The sequence below is a fragment of the Ixodes scapularis genome, unplaced genomic scaffold, assembly GCF_016920785.2.
Source record: "Ixodes scapularis isolate PalLabHiFi unplaced genomic scaffold, ASM1692078v2 PGA_scaffold11__112_contigs__length_91849675, whole genome shotgun sequence".
Classification (NCBI taxonomy): domain Eukaryota; kingdom Metazoa; phylum Arthropoda; class Arachnida; order Ixodida; family Ixodidae; genus Ixodes; species Ixodes scapularis.
Genome location: NW_024609837.1, coordinates 76024612 through 76043606, shown reverse-complemented (window position 1 = coordinate 76043606; position 18995 = coordinate 76024612). Strand labels below are relative to the sequence as shown.

At 43.7% G+C, this 18995-nt stretch overlaps 1 pseudogene; it reads left to right on the top strand.

Annotated features, from left to right (window-relative positions):
* The first annotated feature begins 16477 nt into the window (after window positions 1-16477).
* On the top strand, window positions 16478-17888 carry LOC115322572 (annotated as a pseudogene).
* The last annotated feature ends 1107 nt before the right edge of the window (window positions 17889-18995 follow it).

Here is an 18995-nt window from a genome sequence, read left to right as displayed (position 1 = left end):
GCCTCGGCGAGCTGAACTACGAGGTGATGCCTGACGGAACAAGAACATCATCACGCCGCCCACCACGACCTGAAGTCGTCCACGTCGTGCGCCTGAAGCCTTACTACGCTCGATAGGACTGTGGATCTTATGTGTTTCAAATGACTCTTTAGTTTGCCGTTCTCTTTATGTGCTTTGTTTTGTGTTGCATCGAGGCGATTCACTTTTTAAGGGGGGGAGTAATGCCGCGCGCCAAGTAGGCACCGCGGCCGTAGCACAACGGTTATCGCGCTTACCTCCCACGCGAAGGGCCAGGGTTCGATTCCTGGCCGCGGCTACGCATTTTTGTTTACACTGTAATGTGATGTTCTAGTGAATTCGAGAACCGTCTAGCTGATTCGAGGTTAGAATGTTCTCCGCGTCGAACCTTCTACATCGAACGCTCCAGAAGCCAACGCGTGTACAAAAGCGGCTCCGCCTGGCAAGCAGGATTCAGTCTCGCCCCAGCGTTCGACTCTGCTGCCACGCCGACTTCGACGCCCGCGACGCTCTATTATTATATTTTGTACTCTTTTATTTTTGGCACAAGTTCGCCACATTAAACGTTTATTTCTTCCTGTTTATTTGTTATTTTTGGTCACTACCCGTGACAATATTATATACTGACCATAACTGTTTGGAACACAAACTTTATACATCGAGTCTTCTGTGTTGAAAATTTCCATACAACTGACAAATCAGAGCAGCTCTACTAGAGGCCAAAATACATTTGTTATGCACCCAGTAGGATTCTCTTTGCGAATAGAGGTCCTCTGGTGCGTATAACTGGCTGGAACTGTTAAAAATAAAACACTTAAATGAAAGCCGCCTACAATATTTATTGCGTTAATATTCTACTGCTTTACCCTATTATAAATCTCATTCGTATGAGAATTTCTTTGTGTCCAATAAACACATGAATTATAGAAGACATAAGAACCATATAAGAACTATATAAGATATATATAGAGCATAAGAAATAAGAAACTTGTGAGAAATTTCTTATCAGTTTCTCATATGATTCTGATATGTTCTTATATATCTTATATAGTTCCTATATAGTTCTAATCTGGTTCTTATATGTTCTCATGTATCTTTTTGGATTCATATGGGATTATTTGACACAAGAAATTTCTCATAAACATGACTTTTTAACTAGGGTACGGCTTAATATTAGCCTTAAAACAATGTTTCACCAGTGCAGGGTGACCGCCCGGCAACGTAATTTAAGTAAAAGCACTCTGTGGTCCTTTCCCACGCTCGAAGGTAAAGGTGCTTTTTACGTGATTTTTAGGCGAAGCGACAATTTCTCTGGTGCCGACGTGAGTGCGGTGCGGATTTGAAGAATAAAATGGCGGGGCGTAGCAGGGCAGCATTTACTATACTCGTTTTCACCACGCAAACCGTGGCAAAAAAAAGTTAGGCTTCACGCGGAATGCTGCTGTTAGTCCTTCGATATGTTGACTTAAGATATATGTAGGTGGATTATCTAAGATTAGATTTATGTTTTTTTTTTTTTTTTTTTTTTATCAAGACGTACCCGTTTCAAACGCGAGACACATCGTTTCTTCCGTCAACAATCAACCTTGTAAGAACTACATCTTACAGCGCACGAATAATGCGCAAAACTACCTTCTCTCTTCGTCTAGATGGGAGAACGAGTATATTAGGCGACATATTTATTTTTCCCGTAGGATATTCTTCTTTGTGCGCCTTAGTTCTCGCTATCGTGAAAGACGGCACACGCTATAGAGGGGATTCAGCTGTCGCTTACTCGTGGTGCCATCTGTCGCTAGCGAGCGCTAATCCTGGGACGCCCGCAGGGGCTCACATTTCGGACGCCGATTAATTGTGTAAGATCTACATCAGCCAGAATGTTAAATATATATATATATATATATATATATATATATATATATATATATATATATATATATATATATATATATACATATATATATAAAGGTGAAGGTTTTCCTTCCAACATGACGAACGGGCGCGATTCTTTTTTTTTTAACGGTGAAGGGAGGCAACTCGTCATGATAACAAAGCCTCAGCGCTGGATTTGTGACGTCACCTGCGAGAGGCGAGAGCGGGCGCAGACGAGTACTTCTATCTGTGCCGCGCTCGGGCCTCCTGGGTATGACGTAGAAAAAATAATGTCCACAGCCTTGTTATCCTAGAGATGTTAAAAAAAAAAAAAAAAAACGGGGGAGCGTGGTATTTAATTTGAGAGAAAAAGAAAAAGAAAGAGAAAAGAAAAACTTTATGGTAATAATTTTTTTTTTTTTTTTTATCAGGCTAAGGTTTGCAACGAGAAAATAAAAGCGAGAGGAGAGCAAGGCCCTCCCGTGACGGACGATGTTGCCGGGGCCGTTCCCGCGGCCTCGTCGTCCCCGCCTTCGTTCTCCTCGCAATTTACGGAACGACGACGGATTTCAGGGTCTTGAGGAAGACGCTATTTCGGTCACCGCAGTTACCAGGTCGAGGTCCAGATGCGTCCACGGGGAGGAGCGTTGCCATACGAGTTACCTTTTCAGATGAGAATCTTATGTTGGCATGGCATCCCTGAAGGTTTTCTCTCTCTAATTTGTGACAGGTATACAATGCCGGGTCAAGGTACGATCACATCAGAACAAGCGTCGTGATCCTACCGCCGTGCCACCAGTCGGCATCATGCGCAGTTCTCGAAGGCTAACTGCGATCTGATCCTAACATAGGCGACGGTGTTCGTCTAAAGATTCGTGCTCCGAGTGGTACAGTCGAAACCGGATGTATCGAATTTGGGAACTACGCTTCAGTATTTCCACCTACCGGGCGACGGTCACACTAAACCGTACGTATGCACGGCAAAGAGCGTAGAAGGGAGATTCGCTCGATAAATCTAAGTTGTTACGAAACCCCGATTGTTGGTTCAATCTCTATTTATATGGCGTAGAGAAATGTGTACACAAAAACACAACACAATGTAAAAGGTCCAAAAACCTGTAAGCCTTTATTGGCTTTTAATATTTTAATAGCAAAATCTCTTAATATAAACATACTTTTTCTTTAGAGGTTTAGAGTTGAAAGAGTGCCCTCGTTCGCCCTGTATTTATGAGGTTCGACGGAGATTAAATCAGGGGATAATCGTAATGCTAAGTCGACGACTTAACCAAGGTTTGTTGATTAACTTTTTCATTGTTGGTTTAAGGGGTCACGTTAGCATTGGAGTATTAAGGGCAATTATTTTAGGGTCGCGACCAACTTAAGAAAATTCCGAAAATAGAATCCTTTTTTAGATCTCAATCGCTCGATTGTTGCGTATTTGTCCCATTTATAAATTGCGGGCGAAACGAGCACATCAAACCACGCCCACAATGGCGCTAGAGAAAGTGACGTAGTCGTTTAGGTCATGTCGTGACTTCGGCGCTCTCACCGGGGACACGCTGCCGAGGTAGTGACGGCATGATTGAAGCGACGACATCACTCTTCCAAACGTCGTTGTTGGCAGGGCTTAGGATGCTCTGTTTGAGACCAATGCTATAAATCGGACGAAAAAACACGAAAATAAATCGATGAATATTTTAGACCGTCACCTTTTCGCAAACTGTATAGAATGGTCTGACTTCTAATTGTAATTGCCGTGAATACAGGATTTGTAACAGGATTCCTAGACCGATAAATCACAAGTTAATTAGGAAATTTGAGTTAATTAGTAAACATAACGTGACTATTATCCCATCATCAAATGTCCGCCGAACTGATTTGTAGCGTGGCTCAAGTCTGAGTCATCGTGACGTCCCGAACGAAGCCGCTGTACGTGAAAAGACACGTCACTCTTCGGCTATATTAGCCCGCCGCCTCTTCTGAACAAACCTCTTCCAACACCCGATGTCTGGCTCGCTTACAGGGTGTCATTGGTGAGATCCCTTAGCTCACCGAGCTAACGGCTCTGGTCAAAACGCTTTCATCAGTCAGGCAGAGATCAACACGCACACACAAAGACCTAGTATCTTTTGGTTTTCCTAAGGCACACATCAAGCTGCACACAAACAAACAGCAACAAGTCCGCTACCCGGGACACGTCTTCACAACGCAAGGCCCGAGCCTCGACCCACAACGGGTGCAGAACACAGTGCAGATGCCGGAGCCAACAAACTCTATGGAGCTTCAAGTTTTGCTCGGCACAATAGATTTTGTGCAGCGTTTTATTCGCAACATGTCAGTGCTAACAGCCCCGCTTTGGACCTTGCTACGTAAAAATATAGCATGGGGTCTGGACAGAAAACAGCAAGAAAGCTTTAAACCATTGAGACAGGCACTGATAAAGGCACCGGTTCTTTCCTACTTCAACCCAAAAAAAGCCAGTCACGCTCTCGGTTAACGCCAGTCAGCAAGGGGTTGGCTCCGTGCTTATCCAAGACGGCCTTGCTATCGCTTTTTCGTCTCGCTCACTCGCTGACGCGCAACAACGCTACGCACAAATTGAAAAAGAGTTAGCGATCACGCATGCCTGCACAAAATTTCACGATTACATCTTTGGCCCGGCAAGTGAGAAAGTGGAAACGGATCACCGTTCCCTAGTACCGATTTTTGATAAGCCTTTGCTTCAGTGCTCACTGTAGTTGCAACGCATGCGAGTGTCCTTGCAACGCTATCCCATCAAATTGCAATACAAGTCGTGGAAGAACAGCACTCGGGATGACATTCTCAAATTCCCTTCGCAGAGATTGATGGGGCGGCAGACGCGAACCCTGCTTCCTGTGCCCACAAGCCACCTAGAGCCAGAGACTATGCCAACCAAGGACGTTCACAAACGACAAGAGATCCGCTAACGGCGAAGAAGGTACTACAACCACGGCGCCAGGGACCTGCCGACGTTTTCACGAGGACAACAGGTCATGACCCACGAACATGGGCTCCTGCTACCCTCCTGAGATAAGCTAACACGCCTCGCTGGATGATACTGCAGACAGAAGACGGCCGCGAAGCCCGCCGCACCCGAGAGCACCTCCGTGACGCAGCGGCCCCGCAGGACGCGGAACCTCTGAAGCCTCCGGCCCCGTACGACGCACCCTCTGCCACAGCTGGGGCGCCTCGAACCTCTGAAGCCTCCAAAACTCAAGACGTCGAACAGCGCCCAGTACCTCGGAAAAGTTCAAGTGTACGTCAAGAACCTCGTCGGTTACCTCCGCCTGAGAGACATTCGGATAGATCGGAGATGTAGCGTGGCTCAAGTCTGAGTCATCGTGACGTCCCGAACCAAGCCATTACACGTGACAAGACACGACACGCTTCGGCTATATAAGCCGCCGCCTTTTCTGAATACACCTTTTTCATCACCCGACGTCTGTCCCGCCCACATGATTAAATTAAACGTGAAAAAAATTAGACTAATCCTCACCTTTAATTTAATAACAAATTATATTCGAATTAAATGTAGACACTCTGCACATTTTGACTGTTGAGAAATTGATCCGAACAGCTCATGCATGCTCATTTAGCCTTATTTAAGTTACTTTAAAAGTGAGGTCTTCTTTAGAGCTTTGAAGGAGTTAACGCGTGCACTGCGCTGCAGAATGTGCTAAGATCGTAACTTATAACTTCGTTATTTGTTACAAAGACTGGAAGGACTTTGATAGCACATTTCTTTGGACAAAGAGTTTGTTTTTACCTGAATATTTAAAGCCTTAAATCCCCTTTCCCCTTTCCCTTCTAAAAAAAAAAGAAGAAAACCCAAAGTATAACCTAACTTGATATTGCCGCGCGCGCAGCTGGCCAAGTAGGCAGAGAGCGCGTGGCCTAACGGTTATCGCGCTTGCTTTTCACGCTGAAAGCCAGGGTTCGATTCCTGGCCGCGGAGGCACATTTTTGTTGACTCTGTAAAGTAATGTTCTAGTAAATTCAAGAACCGTCTTGCTGATTCGAGGTTAGAATGTTCTACGCGCCGAACCTTCTACGCTGAACGATCCAGAAACCCACGAGGGTACATAAGGGATTCCGCCAAGCGAGCGGAGTCAGTTTCGCCCCAGCGTTCGACTCTGCTGCTACGCCGACTTTGACGCCCGCGACGCTCTGTTATTATCCTTTGTACCCTTTTATTTTTGGCACAAGTTCGCCACATTAAACGTTTATTTCTTCCTGTTTATTTATTGTTTTTTAGTCACCACCCGTGACAATATACTACAAGATTAATAAACAGGTGAGCTGGTTAAAGTAACACATGATTCTAACCGTAACCGACGAACCACGGGACAACAAAAGGGAACTTATCAAATTTGTCGTCAGTTGTCTCCGCTTAGAATCATGTGTAACGTGATATCTTTGGCCAGAGTCTGGCTAGTTTGGCACTAAATCTTTAGGGCCAAACAAGTTAGAACACAATTAGGCTTCATTTCTGGTCATTTGGTCTTCATTTAGAGACTTTGGGCCTAAATTGCCGCACAAATGCCAGAATTAGTCTATACTGCACTTGTGCGGCTGATAAGTACCATTTTTGGTTCATGTTTTGCACATCCGCAATTTTGTGGCAAACCAGAGAAAAGCCATAGGAAAGTAAACAAAAAAAAAAAAAACTACTTTGGCACTAATTTATGCCTCGCAGCAAAACCTTATTGGGTCCTAGTTAGGGCCTAGTTAGGCCCCTAGGATTGCCTAACTGGGGTCTTATATGTGTCTCTTAACTTTGTTTTTTTATGATTTTTTTTTATTTGCTGGTTTTATTGTTTGTTTTGGTGCAGCAAATGGAAAACCGGTGTTTTTGTTTTTGGGCACCCAAAGTAAAGATCAGTATTATTAATTATATTATTAGAGTTAGGCGCTTCTCTGGCGTGCTGTCTGGGTAATGTACTCCGAACCGGCGTGTAAAGATATGTCCCTAGGACTAGGTAGATATAAAGTGCAGGTGCACATGCCTGTGTGGAAACTCCCCCATATTCCCAATTCCCCGTTGCACATCCACCGATTGTGAGTTGAAAGCGAGAATAGGGAAAATTCGAGTATGCATTCAAAGTTGTAATTAGTCTCGTCTATTTGACGTCAATGTGTGGTCATCTAATTACAGCGATGCCTTAAGTAAGGTTTGGGGAAGCATGCACATCTTATACATGCTAGTAGTTTCATGGCCAATTACTTTGTAGGGTTGTGCTAAATAAAAAAAAAAAAAAAAAAAACATGCAAAAAGATATGTGCGACTGCAGCGCCATAAGCCACAGAGGGCCGAGCTTAACTTTGTTCTAGCACCGAGCTTTTCAAATAAGGATCCTTGTGAAATTTGAAACATGCAGCGGCGATGCTTGGCCGCCTTTATACACAACATGAAAATAATTGTGTACTGTTGTATTTTTTTAACTCTGTATTGCAATTCAATTTTAGGTGACCTCTTAGAGGCCGTTCAAAATAGACCACTTTGTCCCATTTATTCTGACTGCTCTCCATATACTTCCATATCAGGATTACTCCAGTCAGTTAACTTAAACACGATTTTCTCCGTCGCCGTGTATCACGCCTGCGTTTTTTTATCGAATCTCTTATTTTAACGGCCATCTGAAAGAATCGCAACTATCACCTCCTTGCCGCTTTTTCCCCGTCTTGACCAGTCTCTTAAATTACGCTACATTTATTTTTCCACAGTCTCTTATCAAGTGTCTACATTACCATCAGCAATAAAAGACGGGAATACCTAACCACATCGTCTCTATATAGAACACAAATATTTTTCAGTGGATACTGCCCTTTCCCCCTCTAATCCCTCAAAATATATTACGCTGTTTTAGTAATAAGCTATTGTTGCGTTCATTGAGTTTTAGTTTTATATATGTAAATGGCATGAACCCTCCTTAGTGTAATACCACTTCTGGGCACTCCAGGGACAATAAAAGATGCTGCTGCTGCTACTAATGATGATGATGATGATATACTTCCCTTTAACGCCTTTTATGAAACAATGTAATCAATGCGTTGTTTACTTTCTGCAACATGCTACAACTTTGACTAAGGCCAAGGGGGAAACAGGTACGAGGTGCTTAAAAGCGTGAGACCAACTGTTTCTTACTAGCTATACCTTAGAGAAACGGTGCAGGTTAGGGACTAGAATGATAACCGTAGGAATCGTAGGAAATGGATGGGAAACGAGACGTCTCCTCATCTTTAAACACAGAGTGACATCGAAACAAACTCATGCATTTTGATTTTTACAGGGATAGAACCCCCGAGAGACGCAAGCTTTAACGCCAAAATAAAGTAAATATGTTGGGCTAAAACAAAAAGAAGAAGCTACATGACAGGGATTACGTGTTAACAAATCCATCTAGCCAGTACATCCAACAAGCCATATTATCTATGTATGGATGTAATGACACGGTGGATATACTAGCTCGTTGGATGTGTTGACATGTGTATCGATGTAGTTGCTCTTTGGATGTAGTTGCTCGATGGACGTAGTTGCGCGATGGATGTAATTGTTCATCCTATCTGTTACGACGCCTAGCGTGCCATTATATCCATCGTGCTAGTGCATCCATAAAAGCCAAGATGGCCCCCAATGGACTTTCTCCTTTATTCACATTCTTATGCAGAGAGCAAGTTCATCTTCTTTTGCAGGGGTTGTGGTGACGTCAGAAAGACGCCGAGCTCTGACTGGTTCAAAATGAAGGATAGTGGGTAGACCTCAGGGCAGCTTGCTTTGAGGTCTACCCACTATCCTTCATTCAGAGCCAATCAAAGCTCGGCGTCTTTCTGACGTCACCGCGACCCCTGCGCAAGAAGTAGACCTGCTCTTCGCATTGGTTTGGGAGCCACAGGGAACAAACGGTAAGCCACAGAACGTTAGTATGTCACACCAAAATTCTGTAAGACATTCCGATTTTTTTTTCTCAAAGCGAAGTAGCAGGTGTGATTGTGTGCGCTGTCCTCATTCTATAATGAAGTTTATATTTAGTTAATTTTGAGGGTGAAAAAAGCAGAAACTAAAGCGTTATCACTGTGGAAACGACAAACAACGAGCCGACGATGCGTGTTCAAGTTTGGAGACGCCCAGGGCCGCAAAAAGTGCATGACTCACAAAGGGCTCTTCGACACGCTTTTCTACATTTGATTTAGCGTATAGACCGACACCTGGCGCGGTTTTGTGTAGCAACACGGCCGGAAGTCCGCGCATGCGCAGCAGCTATGTGGGCAAAAGCGGCCAGGCTCGCCATGTTTTCGCAATTGCGCTCGTTGTTAACATTGTAGAGACGCTTCTAGCTTTATTCGGGCGTCGCATTTTCTGACAACGTACGTCGTATGTTATGCCCGACTATTTGAGCTCGCTACCCGAGCCTGAACGACAGCGGTATCGAGACAAATTGTGCGTGGACGGCGTTGCCTTCGACGATCCGTACGCCGTAAACGAGACCTGGTGCAGTTCCGACGCCAAGTTGCGGCCGCCGTCGTCGACGGCTCACGTAGTCCTTTGTTTAGTTTTAGCGTCAAGTCAGTTAACCGCCGACACGGTGCAGGTGTAAAGGTAACTTGAGGTCTACGATTACTTCGGGCCGGTTTCCGCACTGCCAGCGTGATCAGCAGACTTAGAGTCTGCTGAAGTGCGTTTATTAATTGATTAAATACACACAGCGTCTCCGAGTAAAGGCATGATATTTTTGCTTTCTCATGACCACAAGGCATGACAAGTGGTAACGCTTTGTTCGTTCCGCAATCTTGGCGGTAAAACGTCACTAGAAACGGTGATACCGCTAAGGCGCGTTACTTTTTTTTCAGTAACGTAGTAACGTACGTACTCATTGCCTTTTCAAAACAGTAAAGGATAAGGTGTTTACGTTACTATTTCAAGTAACGTGTAACGTATTTACGTTACTCGTTGCTTCTTCTTCCCAAGTCTTAAAGGAATTCCACTTATATTTTTTTGGTGTTTTTAGGCGTCAAGCCACGTGAATTTTTGAGTTTTCTGAATTTTTCTTTGCATTTTTTCTCGGGAGTATTAAGGTCGAACTGTAAAAAACTATAAAGTAATTATGTTCAATTTCTGCATGAACATAATGTTTCTGGGAATACGGCTCTTCTGCGTACCTATACCGTCAAAACAGTAAAACGAGTTAAATCATAATTAAAAAAGTAACGCAAAAGTAACGTGCGTTACTTCTTGTCGGTAACCGTAACGCGCTTCTTTTATCTGAAAGTAACGAGTAACGTATCTCGTTAATTTTTTATTCGGTAATGCCTACAACACTGACGTTCTGTCGCCGATCTTCTTCCGCCTGAAAGCGCGGGCGTAGGGAGGCACCGACGTGCTCTTGACCGGTAATTTGTGCTCGAACACCGTGGGAACAAAATCCCGGTCGTCTCGATCAGACGACGATTTTCCTGCACATAAGCAAGCCTCAGGACGGAGATTGAAATGGAAGCCACACTTGCCTTGAAGAAAGTGCTTGCCGCACGAACGGTCCGCGCGACGCGACCATTCTTTTCGACCCACGGATATTATCCGTCTTCGGCGCCTTTCAGAGTCCGTCGGGAACTTGTGGAAATTCAACCCGCTACTTTTTATGTACCTTTGGGTGCAATTAACGGCTACACAACTTTGCGGCATGCTGAAATGCTATGACGCCCATGCAAAACGTGCGCCATTCTGCCCACACCACGCGGCTCCGGTGCGATCGCAGCGCCGTCGCAGTTCCGTGACGTCAAGCCCGCATGTCGGTCATTAACTTTCCAAAATAACGTGCACTTTTATATAGCATAGTTAAACGAAGAAATACACCTCCGTCATTGATGGATGTAATGGCATGTTTCTGGAAGAATCTGCTCGATGGATGTAACGACACGCTTTTGGACGAAGTTGCTCGATGGATGTGATGGCGTCGTGGATGTGATGGCACTATGAATGTAACTGCATGATGGATGTAATGGCTGTTGAATGAACTTGCCAAAAATGAATGTAATGGCACGTTGGAGGTGCTGGCACTATGGATGTACGGGCACGATGGATCTAATGGCACTAAAATGGACGTAAGTGCTCGATGGATGTAATGGCACGATGGAAGTGCTGGCCCCAAGCCCATGACAGGCATGGCGGAGGCAGCCAGTTTGAACAGCAAACAGGAATTCCCAGATGAAACGCGCGAGGGACAGGTTTATTGCGCAAGAACCGATCTTTTTATTGATTGTGAGCTATACAATGTTTCCGCGGCTGTATTGCAGCCCGTCGTCATCTCATCATCTGAGACATTTTGCGCAAGCAAAACGTCTGAAATACGAAAAAAAAAATACAGGGAAAAAAGCATTGCATATTTAGTTTATCCTCGTGAGATTGATGTAATCCATACGTGTGTATCCCGTATTATTATTATATGGCTGGATTGCTCTATAACGTAATATGCCACAGTCCTCACGCACGGTTAAAGCTCTACGAAAACAAATCTGCCGATTTCAAAGTTTACTTTTAATATTTCCCTCGCACAGGTATGGGAGTTACTTTTCTCGTTCAGGCTAAGCACTGCGCTTGGGGAGATTAAAATCCAAGGGAGCGGAGACATGGCACGAGCTTTCTTCGTCTGTCGCAAGAGGTCGCTCACATTCGTTTCGCGTCAAACAATTTAACAGAAGTTTTGGCTCATGAGGAACGGATTTGGCAAAACGTCAAGAAGATTTACTAAAACGCAATATACGATCTCCAATTTCTCTTCCCTTCAATTTTTCGTGCTGATTACAGCCTCACGTGCGCTAGATTTCTGATTTATTGTTGAAGAGTTTGCGGATATATAGGACAACGTATCTAGATTTTCAACACTTGTACAGAAAACTTTTTTTTTAAATTTGATATTCGATTGCGCACGCTGAATCTTCAAATAATAGAGAGTTTTTGTAGTACGCATACGCGCCGCTAGGCTTGTGTTCAGTGTTCTAGATCCCGTAGCGGGTTGGAGAGAGCACTGCGGGACGATGGAAACAATCTACGAAATTTTTTTTAATGAAATTAAGAACCGAACTTGCTGGTAAGGTAAAATTTTACACACAATATATTTCGTGCTTTGTGCTCCATCCTATTTGTTTTTTCATTGGTGCGTAAAATTGGTATTTATTATATTTGCCAAAGTTATTGTCGCCTCATCCTCCAGCGACTCTAGTGATACATATACAAAAAGAACGCAACACTTTATTATTAAATATGCAAAAAATATTTTTTAGGTTCTGAAACGTGTAACATATTCTTTTTTTGGTTTTTGAGCAAGTAGCTTCATTTAACTTTTTTTCATTTAGCAACATGTAAGCGTTTAGTTTTGACTGGGCGGATACTATAAAGTAACTTCTATGGCCCCAGAGAAAGTGTGGGTGATGATACCTTCATCGTCGTCCCTGTAATTCCAGATTTCCCTATGGTACCCTGTAAATTGACCGAGTAGCTTTTATCCGTCAAAGTTTCACACCGGCAAACCAACATGCTTAAGTCACTTCAATTATTCGCTGATTCATTAACGGGACTCTTTGTATGCAAATTAATTTCGGTAAGTGAAAGTGCGATAATGCTATATTTGTTAGGGTAACTTGTATTTATACAGTTTAGTTACAGCTACTTCTTAAAATCACACTCACAATGGAAATATTTTTAATATTAGGGCTACACGTTGTAACTATTTGAAACATTGCTTTGAGTACTCTGCCAAGCACATCAGTGTCGTGTCAATTTTTTTTCCATGTTGGAAAGAGAACTTTTGTTTAACAGTGGAACCACTCCCGATATTGCATGCGTTTTAAAAGTAAATATTTTGCAATTAAGTTTCTGTTTGTGAGAACCTGTTATCCTAATTATTTTCATAAAAAAATAAAACTTTACTCAATTTCATCTTAACACAAGCAACTCTAAGCTTAGCCTAATTACGTATTTATATTTACATGTACATCTCTGCAGAGTTCATCCATAAATGGTGTGTTTGCTTTGAAATCAAAATTTGGCGTCCATTTGTTCAGGCCTTTTATAAATATAAAACAGTATCGTCTCATTCAAAAAGAGGTTAGGTTAACTCAATTGCCTCTTTCGCGTGTTTTGGTCTGTACTGCGCGAAAATACAAACAAAAACTCACAAGCTCATGTGTGTTTTGCGTCTTGTGCCTCTGTCCACGCCCAGGTCAGCTCGTGATATATTTTGCTTCTTGCACAGGAAGCCAATGAAACCTGAAATCCAAGATAAAGTAAAATTTCGTGGTCTGTAGATCCTTCGCTTGTATTTGCACTGCGCTGGGTTTATAGCATCACTGAGATCGTACATAGAGGTGTGAGATACACGCATTGCGCTCACATGCAGTCACAAAACTTTTACGCTGCGGACGCAAAAACAAAAAAAAAATCTTGTTTTTTTATGTTTGTTCATGTGGAGGCTTTGGGTTGGGTTGCCTAAATGTTTTGTTGGAATGTGACATTGGTATGTTTAGTCATGTAGGGGACGTTGTTGGGCTAGTTGGTTCATCCTAATTAAAAATATAAAATAGCGCAAAAAAGACAAGGACAAGAAGTATTAGCGCTTTTCCTGTATAGTTCTAGTCCCTGTCTTTTTTGCGCTATTTTATACGTTCAACTAAGATGTATAGCCATTATTGCTGTTCTTCACATACAACGGCCTTTTGATGACACGAAGGACCGGTTTGAGGACTTTGTTGCTGTGCAGTGTGGACCCTAGATAGAATAAGCTGAACTGATAGCACTTTTGTGCCTATGAATACTGAATGATTCAAGCATTTCTAAGAATGGAAATCATTTCAGTTAACGTGAGAAGAAGTTATCCTATGACGGAACTTGTGTCATTAAACGGGATACACACTAAGCGGGGTCGACGGATACTCTTTTTTTAACTAAGCTTTAGCCACTTGCGCTTCTTTTTTTCTAATCTCAATAAAACTTCCTACCCTTCACACTTGTTCATATCTTTTTTTTTCTTGCATTATTTATCACCGCCCCTCAGTTCCTCTCTCTCTTAAAAAAACACACACAAAAATAAAACAACGGCGTTTTACAACGACCGTTGGAGGAAGTGCCTCGTCTTCAAAAACTGGAGAGTCGTTCCCTGATTAGTCGCGTTGCCTATAACGCCGCACTTGCTTTTCTTTTTTTTTGTTGTTAATAAGGAGAAGGGATGGGTCAAATATTAACTTATACTTCGTTTTACCTTAAGTCCAGAGGCAGCCGACAGAGGCAGCCAGAGGCAGCTCTTGAGGAGGAGAAGGGAAGGGTACTGAGGGTCACGTGACCTCGGGGGAGGGGCCGCGTGACCTTGGGGGGGGGCGTCACGTGACCTTGGGGGTTAAGTGACCCCATGGCTACGCCGACAGTGACGCCGACGCCGCTCAAGGCGGAAACGGGCGCCTAAGAGCTGCGCTCTAATAGGTCTAGTGACTTGCGGTTCTGACGCTGCCTGGTTAGTACTGTCGCCTCATAGCGTCGGCCGCGTGTGAACTTGAGATGAAACGAAGTATAGCTTTGCATCACGCTAGGGGAGTGCCCAAGAGCAACACGCGTCAGGTAATGGCACCCGCCCAGTTGTCACTGTAACACCCCAGGTTGCACAGTGGATGCTATCCAGACGGGTTTTGTTCGTACGGTTCCTTGATCCGTGGCAAAGTGATGTAACCATAAATTGCAGCGAAGTCACTCACTTCGTGCTGCTCGAGATCTTCCACAGTGCCCTAGAATATGTCGTACCATTTCGTGAGCACCGACCGTTATCACATATAAATTTATCTCGCCTTCGATGCACCATGGTATCGTGCTGTGCTTGTCGACTACTTTAAGCAGCCCTACAAATACGCGTAGTCGCCCGCCGTAATATAAAAAAATTAATAAGAAAAGACTAAATCACCGTTACGATAGCGGGACGCTGGTATGTTTGCAAGCTGACAGTTTTGTAAGCACGTTGGAATGTTAAACTGCAAAAAAAAAAAAAAAAAAAAGTTCACGGGAGAATGTTTATTATAAATGACATAATATGCATACGTGAAATACATTTCTAGGCTGCTAAATCTTGGAGCCATCGTTTTCGCACGACGACACTGGTATTAGTTCTCGCCATGGTTACATGATCACTTACGCCAGTCAATAGGAGTGATGCGCCATCTGCGAGCAGTGTTGTAGGCGTTACCAAAAATTCGTTACGAAATACGACACTCATTGCTTTCAGATAAAAAAATATCGCGTTACTGACCTCCATTACATCAAGATACAAGTAAAGCGTTACCACTTACGATAAAAGTAACGCACGTATCTTCTGCGTTACTTTTATTTATCTATTAAAACGTTTTGCTATTTTGACTAGAACAAAGGACGCAGGTGTTGTTTTTTTCTTTTCTTCTTTCTTATCAAGTGTAAGCGTTTACGTGGGGAAAAGAAAGGCAAATCAAAACTTTGGGAGTATGTAGTATGAGTGCAATATTTTATTACTTGGAGCCTAAAAAAGCAAAAAAAGAACGAACACAACAACAACATTAAAGTGCATTTTTTAAGTCTTACAAAGAAGGCGGAACAGGTAACGCAACCACTTTCACCGCTACTCGAAATAAGCAAAATTAGTACATAATCCATGGCTCTTTTAAAAACGTTACGAGCTTGTTCGCAACTAAAAAGGAGAAGAAAAACGTAACGTTTTACCGCTAACATTGTTAATTGGAACTCGCTATTATCAATGGTGCCACCGAGCCAGCCCTGCTGGGGCAGTGTCTCCACTGAAACGGTTAGCAAAATTTCCGGAGTGAAAGAAATTTGCTTAGTATCTCTGGAGAAACTCACCGGCTCCCAAATTTAGCAGATGGTGGTCACGTGACCACTGTGGCGTTGTCACGTGGTCACGAGACGCGGATAACGCCACTTCCATAACCCCTTTCTATGTGTGTTCTTTCCTACGTAATCTACGTTGAAGGGTCGCTAGCAAGTCACATCTGTGAGGTGCGTTTGTTTTCATATAAAACCTAGTTATTTATGTCTTACTTTTTGTCTTGCTCGAGCTTCACCAACTGACCGCAATTGTGCACATTTATTTACAAGGAATACGCCGTGAAACTGAGGGAGAAGAGGCAGGCACGTAGCCAGGATTGTGTTTCGGGGGGCAGGAGGGGGGGGGGCGCCCATGACAAATGCTGCATGAGGGGGAGGGGGAGAGGAGGTCCCGGAAAATCAGAGATTTCGGGGGGGGGGATGCCCCCCCCCCCCTTGGCTACGGGCGTGAGAAGAGGATACGAGGGCACGTGGGGGGACGTCAGAGCGACAAGGTCAACGTACCAAATTTGATTATCGCTCTTGTTGGACTTGGTTGATATAAGAGTTCTCAACAAAGAATCCATATGATTTGATACTTTTATTTTGTTTCAGTCATCACAGGACTCCGTGGTGGGCAAAATAAAATAAATGCGCCAGCTCGTCTAGATCCTTTGTGGTGACTGTGCCATCCACAGATGGCTGTGGTGACTGTGCCATCCACAGATGGGTTTCGGTGCCGACATGTCGGCGGGATGCTCACTCTCCCTGTTCCTACAGGTACTGGGGCTGATCATCGTCCAGTGCGGCACCGTTTACACGTCAACTGTCAAAGATGATGCGTCACCCAGCGACGGCACATGCCCGGTCATCCTGCCCTGGCTCTGCAACGCTTCGTCGCTGGATCTTTCGAAGCTGTGCTTGACTTTCAACTGTGACTACAGCAGGCAACTCTGTTCGACGTCAGGTGATGGGAGTGTATGTCTGAGACTGCTCGACCATCCACCCTCGGGTTTCGGTGCCCACACGTCGGCGGGACGCTCACTCTCCCTGTTCCTGCAGGTGGGTTTTTTATACACTTATAAGTATGTAAGCCACAACAGCCATTCTGGATTGTCGGCACTGAGACCCAACCTTTTTTGTAAAGTGTATGTTGGTATTACCGATTGCTACACTAAATACAGTGTAGCTGTGGCTAGGGTCGTGAAACGACTATTGATCGCAGGAGATATAGAAGCGAACCCAGGCGCGCTCACTTCTACACAGGAGAAACAACTAGTCGATGCTATGCAAGTAATACCTAGCATGAACGAGGGGCAATAGACAATGTTGAATGAATTGAAAGCCATTAGGGAAATGCAAACATTGTTCGAAAGAAAACTATAGGGCTTGTCATCTAGGATAACAGCTATTGAAAGCGAGATGACTATGGTTAAATCCTTGAGAGACGAAGTTGCCGAATATAAAAACGGCGAATCTGGAACTTGACACCCAACTTAGAATGACTACCGCACAACAGGATGTAGTACAAAATCTATCGCGCAGAAACTACCTTATCTTTTATGGCTGGGCGGACAAAGCAAATGAAACCTGGGAAGAGTCTGAGGCCAAGGTGATCACTTTATGCTCTGATAAGTTCAGCGTAAAGCTTGAGCCCACTAACATAGAACGTGCGCACAGGTTAGGCCGTTTTTCCGAAGAGAGGGGACGCCCCCTAATCTCAAGGTTTCTGTCATTTAAAGATAAACAAAAAATACTGTCTGTCACCTATAAACTAAAGGGGAGTGGCTTTTCCATTCGTGAAGATTTCTCACCTGCGATACAACTCTCACGACGCAAACTTTTAGAGTACGCCAGGGAACAAAACGCCCAATTCAAACTACGATACAACAAGTTAGTTATTCGTCGTAAAACACACCAGCACCATCCTGACACCGACGCCGTGTTTGAAACCTCTGTATAGCCACGACAAAAAAGCGATATCAGAGGGCCAGACGTGCAGGAACTTGTCTTTGTTACAGTGAACTGTAGGAGTATCAAAAATAAAAAGGATGACCTTGCTTTTCTCCTTGCTACAACGGATGCTGATATTGTTTGTGGTACCGAATCTTGGCTTGACCCTTCCATGACCAACTCCGAAATATTTCCACCCAACTACGAGGTCTACCGCAAAGACATAAATTCGAGGGGTGGGGGTGTGTTTTTATTCGTCTCGAAAAACCTACAAAGCACACCTCATGAAATTCACGACTGTGTGTGCGAATCTGTTTGGTGCAAGATAAAACAACAAGGTTATAAATGTTTAACTGTAGGCGCATTTTATAGACCCCCAAGTAACAATTCACTGAATCCCCTTTTGTGTCTTGCCAATGTGTCACCTGTAATAACGCATGATGACGTTACTCTTAGTGGCGACTTCAATCTTCCGGACATTGATTGGGTCGACAATCTGCCCCTTTTGCGAAATTCTGCGTCACTGTATAAACCTTTCAAGGAACTCGTAAACGCCCATGAGTTGCAACAGTCGGTATTGCTTCCGACAACGTACGGCGCAACAAGTAAATCTATACTAGATCTTTTTCTTACAAATCACCCGTCCACATCCGTTCGACAACGACGGCTCTGGGTATCACTGACCACCAAGCTATCATTACAAATGTTACATGTAAGCACATTGTGACTCATAAGCCATGCCCCAAAAAAGTTTATCCGTTTGACCCAGGGGATTACGACAGCTTGTTTTTCGACCTCCTGGCTTATCTTCCCGAGTTTGAATGTGCGTGCACATTGCCCGACAATGAAGAATTATGGAATCTGTTTAGGAATAAACTTTCTTCCCTTATCACTGAATATATTCCTTCTAGGATGTTGTCTAGAAAACGCAGGAATGACAAACCGTGGATGACAAAGGAGTTGAGACGTCTTCTAAATAAAAAGCGAAGATTCTTTCTAAACTATAAGAAAACGAAGGACCCAGCCACAAAAATTGAACTTCGCTTGCTGGATAACATCTTGAAGACTAAACTTAAGGCAGCGAAGGAACACTGCTATTTGGCACTGGGACCAAAATTACTTAACAACCCGGAGGAACTATGGAAAACGGTTAGAAAATTGAGCAAGCGTGAATCTGTAGGCATTCCAGCAATTCTGAACAATGATAAACTGACCTCCGATAACTTTCTCAAGGCTGTTTGCTTCAATAACTTCTTTCAATCTGTTTTTTCGACAACCGAGCTAGTTGTACGAGAATCTTCCAAGACAA